The sequence below is a fragment of the Berghia stephanieae genome, unplaced genomic scaffold, assembly GCF_034508935.2.
Source record: "Berghia stephanieae isolate SIO BIC M18660-M18661 unplaced genomic scaffold, UCSD_Bste_1.3 scaffold1658, whole genome shotgun sequence".
Lineage (NCBI taxonomy): Eukaryota > Metazoa > Mollusca > Gastropoda > Nudibranchia > Aeolidiidae > Berghia > Berghia stephanieae.
The window spans coordinates 2,501-11,917 of NW_027622688.1; the positions used below are offsets into that span (position 1 = coordinate 2,501).

The following is a 9,417-nucleotide window of genomic DNA, read 5'->3' on the forward strand; positions in this document are numbered from 1 at the left end:
ACTGAAGATTCAATTATTTTTTAAAAAATAAGGGCATCATTGGAGAGGAGAGTGATAAATACAATACATTAAAATAGTGGGTGTTATTTCTTATGGAAGTATGACTGCCATAATTTGATGTAGAAGGAATGCTAAATAAGCATGTCATTCATATAGGTAAAGATGACTTCATCAAAGTCATAGTCATATTCCTGCCTCTGGAATTTTTTTTTGACATAGTCAGAAAAATAATCACCATTATCATCTTTGACTTCTAGCCATGACCAATTGAATTTATTCCTCACACTCACATCTTTAACTTTATCGATGCTCGACAAGTCTGAATTGCGATCCACGAACAGCTCAGCCATTGTGAGAACATTAGAATAATGTAGCAACGAGCAAACTTGATTTTCAATCAGTAAATGACAGAGAAAAAAAAAACTTAAATAAATATGACTTCTGGCTAATACACTGAATTATTAAGTAGAAGTGAATTATCAAGAAGAAACTTCGGCAGGCGTAGGAAAAATTCAAAGAATCGAAATGAAGGTAAATCGCCACAAAACAGCAAGCTCGCTTGGGCTTGAGCAAAACAATGGCAGAAAACGTCCTGATTTGCACGGGAATTAATTAGGCTACTTACCATTGTTCCTTATAATCAGGTACTCAATCAGTGAAGAAACGGTCAACCAGTTTGTTTACAATGTGAGGCAATCGAAATGTGCTTGTATCAATCTATCCTAATATAACTTTCGATTTAAAGGTGTCTCCATCATCTACTAGAGATGTTACTTCCGGCATTCGCATTTTATTTTTTTTTTATAGTTTTAAAACCCAGCTTGGTATTGTGGTCAATTTTGGCTTAGACGAAACAGTGAAATTTATCGCTCGGCGGCTCAGTTAAAATTGGCTACCGTTGGGATCACAACAGGTTGGAAAGTGAAAAAATAATTTAACGAAGGCTGTGTGAAAGTAGTAGTAGTAGTATTTTTAATTCAGAAAAGTGAGTGGAGCAGGCACTTATGTTGGTAACAACAAGATATGAAGTGAGTAGAAAAGTGCCAGAAGACAATAGAGAATAAAAAATTTTTTCGCGGCGGTGGTGGGGTTTGAACCTGCGACCTTATTGGTACGACAACTCCGCCTGGCAGGTGAGAGCGTGGCTCTACCGTGTGAGCTATCCACGAACACAAAAATATTCGTTTCAAACCCAAAGTCATTTCTAGATCCCTCTCTCACCCACTTCTTGAGATCGCCGATTCGTTCACCACCATCGCGAAGTAATTTTGACCAGCAGTTAAGCTTAATAGCCAATATTCTCATCACAAACATATAACATAGAAACGATTGAGACATTGAGTATGCTCCGGTGTATGGGGTGAATTTTTAATTCAGAAAAGTGAGTGGAGCAGGCACTTATGTTGGTAACAACAAGATATGAAGTGAGTAGAAAAGTGCCAGAAGACAATAGAGAATAAAAAATTTTTTCGCGGCGGTGGTGGGGTTTGAACCTGCGACCTTATTGGTACGACAACTCCGCCTGGCAGGTGAGAGCGTGGCTCTACCGTGTGAGCTATCCACGAACACAAAAATATTCGTTTCAAACCCAAAGTCATTTCTAGATCCCTCTCTCACCCACTTCTTGAGATCGCCGATTCGTTCACCACCATCGCGAAGTAATTTTGACCAGCAGTTAAGCTTAATAGCCAATATTCTCATCACAAACATATAACATAGAAACGATTGAGACATTGAGTATGCTCCGGTGTATGGGGTGAATTTTTAATTCAGAAAAGTGAGTGGAGCAGGCACTTATGTTGGTAACAACAAGATATGAAGTGAGTAGAAAAGTGCCAGAAGACAATAGAGAATAAAAAATTTTTTCGCGGCGGTGGTGGGGTTTGAACCTGCGACCTTATTGGTACGACAACTCCGCCTGGCAGGTGAGAGCGTGGCTCTACCGTGTGAGCTATCCACGAACACAAAAATATTCGTTTCAAACCCAAAGTCATTTCTAGATCCCTCTCTCACCCACTTCTTGAGATCGCCGATTCGTTCACCACCATCGCGAAGTAATTTTGACCAGCAGTTAAGTTTAATAGCCAATATTCTCATCACAAACATATAACATAGAAACGATTGAGACATTGAGTATGCTCCGGTGTAATGGGTGAATTTTTAATTCAGAAAAGTGAGTGGAGCAGGCACTTATGTTGGTAACAACAAGATATGAAGTGAGTAGAAAAGTGCCAGAAGACAATAGAGAATAAAAAAATTTTTTTTTGTTTGTGATGAATAATAATAATAATAATAATAATAATAATAATATAATATAATAATAATAATAATAATAATAATAATAATAATAATAATAATAATAATAATAATAATAATAAAAAATAATAATAATAATAATAATAATAATAATAATAATAATAATATATAATAATAATAAATAATAATATAATAATAATAATAATAATAATAATAATAATAATAATAATAATAATAATAATAATAATAATAATAATAATAATAATAATAATAATAATAATAATAATAATAATAATAATAATAATAATAATAATAATAATAATAATAATAATAATAAATAATAATTAATAATAATAATTAGAAGAAGAAGAAGAAGAAGAAGAAGAAGAAGAAGAAGAAGAAGAAGAAGAAGAAGAAGAAGAAAGAAGAAGAGTATAATAATAAGTAAGAATGTACTTTATTCATCCAAAAAGGATTTGTTTGTACAGGCGTATAAAATATGGGCAACGATTCATACATAACCGTAATATAAGTAAATAAATGTGATTAAGTAAAACTTGGTAATAGGTATAGTGTAATAATATTGGAAGCTGTAAGAATAATTACACACCATAAATTTCAAGGGACGTACAGATTATTTAATTGTAAAGATACAGATATCTAGTCAAGTGTATGTTGATGTCAACATATAAGTAAATAGATTTAGTAAAAATCTAAGAATAAGATACGGTATAATAATATTGTAAATTGACTGAGAAAAATTACATAGTATAAATTACATGGCAAATATAGGTTAAATAGGTAATTGTAAAGATGTAGTAAGTGATGTAATAAATTGATGATTAAAAATTGTAGGTATGGAGTAATTTTAAAGAAGAAGATTCAAAGTTAAAACAGACATAGACCAACATTTATAAATTATTTTCCTTATTAAAAATTCTGAAACTGTAAGGTAAAACGGATCGGAGGTATCTTTCACTTTTTATTCGGATTGACAACAATCGGTCACTTCTGTCCGACTTAGTGATCTGATGATTTAGGGGATGAGTTGGATTGTCTCAATTATTTCCAATTTTTCTTAAGCAGCATTCTGTATATAAATCATTAAAAGACATGGATCCTGTGGTAAGTTTGTTAGCTCTTTTAATAGTCCTGTCAAAGTTAGCTTCTGCTGAGCTCAGACAACTTCCACCCATGGCAGTAATACAAAAAACCAAAACACTTTCTATTCCAGATCTATAAAATTACGTACAAAGTGTTTTGTCAATGTTAAGTTGGGACAAGTTCCGTTAAAAAGGTACATTCCTTGATTAATTTTACTATTGATATAACTGGTATGTACGTCCCACCGTCATTTGTTGTCCATGGTGACTCTTAGATATTTGTATTCTACTACTTGATCTACTTTTTCATGTTTAATAGTGATATGGTCTTTGGTATTCTCCTCTTTTCTAAAGTCTATAATTAATTCTTTACTCTTACTTACACCTAGTTCAAGGTGGTTATTGTCGTAGAAGAAGAAGAAGAAGAAGAAGAAGAAGAAGAAGAAGAAGAAGAAGAAGAAGAAGAAGAAGAAGAAGAAGAAGAAGAAGAAGAAGACTTTGATTGATCCAGGGACATAGTTATGTCTTATGTTTTAAAACTTTCCTCATTTATATTCCTCTTGTAAAATAATTTTTATAGATTTCCTTAAATAGGTTCAAACGTCTTAATAAGCATAATTTATTTTATTTCATTGAAATAAATTACTTGTAAAGATTTACAATCTACGTTTCTGTGTGCTTTGGACTCTTTAAGTATTTCACAATGTATTTCTACAACGAACACATTAAACCGAACTGATGATTCGTTGAGAAATGTTACCATCCAATCAAAATGGATTTTAGAAAAGATAGAACGTATCAAAGATGAGTGGATGTCCTTTCAGGTATTAGATCCATTTACATAACGTTTATAATTTATCTGAGTTATTGGAGGTTGTAAGAAACAGTTATAATAGACGATAGGAGTGGGGGTGTGTTGATGTTGTAGCAACAGTTATAAAAGATGATGTATTTGAGAAGATTCATTGTGCTATATCTATATTTCCAAACCTGTTTCAATGCAACAATCTCTCTTTCATTTTCCCTGATAAGATTTTCCAACGCTGTATCTCGTGTTTGTAGATCCTCTGTTTTAAGACGCACAATCTTCTCTAGGGCATCAAATTTTTCCTGCAATGGTTGAAATTGTTTGGTGGTGACAGGCATTTTGTGTTGATTGAAGCTTAAGTTCACTTGTTGGACAAAACGTAGAAAATGATTTAAAAGTTGATTCTGTGAAAAAAAGAAGAGAAAATAGTTTTTCCATTTGAGATTACTTTGTCCACACAGGATTTAAAAAGAAATAAAAAACATTTTGGTTATGGGAAAATAATGTTTGTGTTTTTTTAATGGACAAATTGATTATGGAAATAAATAAAATACTATAAAATATGAATGGGTTTTAAAATGTCTTGGACAGGTCAATATTTTTTCTTGAGATCTGAAGACAATTAGGTGAAACATGTCTAGCAATTTAGAACTGGCAGTATCAGGTATGGAGAGGAAATTCCAAGCAATACAAAACACAATCTATCATGAACCACAACACTATGACAGTTCATTGTGACTGAAATCGTTTAACAACACGTAAATCCGTCATTCCAACAACATTGAGATATGCAAGACGTTCAACACGACAATTCGAGGAGAATTATTACAGTTATTTCTTGCCAATTACTGGAACCACAACAATTCAAGACGACAATACAAGATCACACACCAGTCATTTTCATCAGTTACTGGAACCAAAACTACAATTCAACACTCTTTCATGTGCAGAATTGAGTTCAGATCTTAATCCAATCGAGAATGCGTGGGATATGTTAGGGAGAGCAATCGAGGAAGAATATAAAAATATTAATGAGTTGTGTATAGCTCTTTTGGAATGTTGGAATAAATTACCCTTAGAGAAAATTAAGTGTGTGAAAAGATAAATGAACAAACAATGTCAGGCCGTGCTCAAAGCTGAAGGACAACATCTGATGTTGATTTAATATCATGTACAGCAAAGATGAGAATACAGACTTAATATTATCTATACTGATATGTGAATCATAGACATGTAGATGGAATATCATGTACAGCAAAGATGAAAATACAGACTTAATATTATCTATACTGATATGTGAATCATAGACAAAATAATCACGAAGGTTTTAAATGCCACACGTCAATCTGTTCCGTAATTCCATTTTATTGTTTCAATTATAGGAATGTCAATCAGAGTCTCTCTTTATAATAAAAAAATGACGTTTGTCTTAAAACTGCGCATCGCGTAAGCTTTAAGGTTTTGGTTTTCAAACGTCTTTTTTAATTACTAAAATATTTTATGATATCCTTGGCATTGTTTTAAGAATTTGAAATTTTAAAATGTGGTTTGCTGGTTGACTTCTTACAATTTTTAAACCTTTGTTGCAATACACTCACTATTCATATATTCATTAATATTTTAATGAACAAAAATGAATAGAACAGCTTCAAAAAATAACAAAATACCAAACAAGGACCTTTTCGGGCTCAAAATCCTTCTTCAGCCAACAACAAAAACAATAAAGACATAAATACATTACTAAATTCCAGATTGATGACTACAATGTTGTAGGTCCTCTCTGTTGAAGAAAAGTTTTCGGTATATATAAATAAACAATAAATAAAATTCCCTTTATTCATCCCATAGGAGAAATTTGTCTCTAGGGTCTCTTCCAAGGCAAGACTGGAATAACCCATTCGTCAACCGCAGTGCTGCGCCGCATATTGAGCTAGGGCGAACTGACTTGCTCAAGGCCACACAGTGCAGCGCTGCATATTGAGCTAGGGTGAACTGACTTGCTCAAGGCCACACAGTGCAGCGCCGCATATCGAGCTAGGGTGAACTGACTTGCTCAAGGTCACACAAGGCAGCGGTGGATGATCGAACTCGATACCTTTCAGATATGAACCAAAGACCTTACTTACCTCAGAGCCACGCTGCCCTCTGATAAATATAAAGGATCACTTTGAAATTTATTTAAGGGAGAAGTTGGAGACATGGGACAATAATCCACTTGTAAGTTTTAAAAACTCCCAAAACTTTATTTCAAAATCAAATACCAGACAAGAACAAGATATAATCGACATCATCGGGACTGCTGTAAAATGTCGATATAAGCGTGATGTCGATATATCAGGTATTCTAAAAAATGAAAGGAAACAAATGAGAAAATGACAGAAAATAAGTGAATCTTGATGGTTGGTTCACATGTCGATATATCAGTTATTCTAAAAAATGAAAGGGAAACAAATGAGAAAATGCCAGAAAATAAGTGAATCTTGATGGTTGGTTCACATGTCGATATATCAGGTATTCTAAAAAAATGAAAGGGAAAGAAATGAGAAAATGCCAGAAAATAAGTGAATCTTGATGGTTGGTTCACATGTCGATATATCAGTTATTCTAAAAAATGAAAGGGAAACAAATGAGAAAATGCCAGAAAATAAGTGAATCTTGATGGTTGGTTCACATGTCGATATAACTGTCCTGTGGTAAAATTGTCCTCGATATAGGCGATAAATATATACTAATGTTATATAGTAAAAAAAAAACTGGACTTTGATGTCATATCGACATAAGCGTGATGTCGACATAACCAGTGTCGATATATCCACTCTGCACTGTATTTCAATATCTACGATGAATTCTGAATTGTTAAAATTTTAGAAATAAAATATCCAGTTATTTTGATATAATTTATTCTGAATCAGAACTTAAAATCGTGTGTGTGTGCGTGTAGGGGGGAAGGGGGGAGGGCTTGGGACACGAAACAGTGAGTCACGGGGCAGTCGTATAAAAAATAACAAGTGATGATTTAAAGTATAAAGTCATAAAGGTGGACAAAGGGAAGAGAGAAAACTTGATACTCATATTTCTTTCTTAGTTTCAAATAGACAGTTTTAGCCAGATGTCTTTGAAAGGTAAAAATTGTTGGGTGATCAAAACCAACGGGGATCCCAGTAGGTCAGCTGGTGACACACTCGCTTCACACACAGACAAAGTGACCAAGATCGATCCCTGGTGCAGTCGAGATATATTTTTCTGACCCCTCTGTCCACCCAGCAGTAAATGGGTAGCTGGGTCAATTAGATCTGATGGAAAGTACTTTGTAATAGACTAGCGTGCTATCCAAAGGATGGCAAGGAATTGCTAGTCCATTTCATGCTATAGAAACTGTGGGATAATCTCGGCTCCATGGGCCTTATGGCTCTGAAAGACTACTTATTATCATAACCAATGACATCGAGAGTCGAATTCTACAGGAAGTTGAACTCTTCAAAGCTCTTTTTAAACATCCGAATCTCTTCAGTGTAACTTTTGGTGCCTTTTACACTTGGGGTTATGAAAGATGAACCAAATAGCCATGATGAAAAAAACTAGCTTTCTAATCTGTGATTTTAAACTATGTGTTTTATTATATAATGTGTCTTTTCAAAAACATTCCTTGCAGGTCAATTTTATCTTTTATATTATTTCCTCCAAAGCCTGTTGACAGGTGATATTTTATTTTCGTATTTGTAAATTTACAGATTACCTGTTTAATTTTGTCAGTGTCAAAACTTCGCAGTCATAAAAAGGCCATTTATTTTTTTAAAAGAAAGACAAAAGGAAGATACCCCAACACCTGGTCTATAAAATGCTAATGGCGGTTGATTTAAGTTTAAGAATTCTTGGAGACAATCATCTCTTCTAGATTCTTTAACTTTAACTTTAACACAGGCCTGTAAATCATCTTTGGTGGCGTTTTTAGGCACCTCCGTCGGAGGTGTACAAAACGCACCTTTTATATGCACCGCCATTGGAGGTGTATAAAAACGCACCATTTTTATGCACCTCTGTTGGCAGTGATGGTTAATTAATGAATGATAATAAATTAAAGAATAATCACAATAATTTTAAAAATCAAAGGTAAAAAGAAACATGGCACATAAATACTGATCTCAAATAAATAAAGAATTTAAGAAAATTAAAATCAAAGGTTTTTTAAACATGATAAAAAGTTTTTGAAAAAAAAAAAAAGAAGACAAAAACAAAAACAAAAATGATGTCTTTCTCAATAAAGTAAATAACTTTTTTTTAAAATATGTCCGCAATGGGAATCGAACCCAGTACTTTCAAGGTTAAAGTCTGACAGCTTGTCCACTGCGCTACGCCTACGGAGCCAACTAACTATTCATCATATTTATTAAGGTATTTCTAAAACATTATTTTACCTTCAATGCTACTTCTATTTTCTGGTTCTATATAGATAGAATGCGCTTGGCCAAGGAGTTCACAACATTGCCATCCGGAAGTATAACGGACCAATACACAAACTCTGTGTAACCATAAACTTTTATAGTCTGGTTAATACAGTTTAGTGAGAACAACTCACAAACGCGGATGGCAAAAACAATAACAAAGGCCTGAGTGACGTCATCTGCATACTATCTTTATTTTGATTTATTACTTTTTTAATATAAATTTATTAACAAAGACATCCTACAGATGTCACAATATCACTTTTGCCATGGCCAAATACAGAGACACAATATCGCTGATGAAATTGGGTGGAATGTGCATGTGTGACGGAGGTGCATAAAAACGATCCGTTAAGATACACCGTCAACGGAGGTGCATAAAAACGAGCAGTTAAGAAAACGCTGTGATTATACCTGTCTGGGGATAATGAAAATTGGTTTTCCCCAGACACATATTTGAAACTCGCTCTTTTAAACAATTATCCACATTCCAAAATATGGAATGTTTCCGAATGCACATAGAAATAAGGAAAGTTAATGAAATATCCATAAAAATAAAAACATAAAATTAACCAACATTAAATCAGTTGTGACTACATAAACACAATATGCGTCGACTTTGAAGTGGGTGTCATGGCCGAATGGTTTAGTCGTCTGCCCTGGAAGTTTTACCAGAATCGACGTTGTGGGTTCGAATCCGGGTTCTGCCACTTTTTTCTTTTTATTAAAATTCCGTCTTCTTTTTACAGAACGTTGCAAGGGATAAATGTCCCATCCATCCTCCCCCCATCTCTTTTTTTTTTTTTTT

The 9,417-nt window shown here is 33.6% G+C and overlaps 1 long non-coding RNA gene across 1 annotated transcript in view; it reads right to left on the reverse strand.

Annotated features, from left to right (window-relative positions):
* The window catches only part of LOC144961182 (uncharacterized), a 6,466-nt gene extending 1,665 nt beyond the window's left edge, over positions 1-4,801 (reverse strand). The window contains exon 1 of the long non-coding RNA XR_013643080.1: positions 4,350-4,801. This is a non-coding gene — a long non-coding RNA (uncharacterized LOC144961182). The remainder of the gene's footprint in view (positions 1-4,349) is intronic.
* Positions 4,802-9,417: the final 4,616 nt, after the last annotated feature.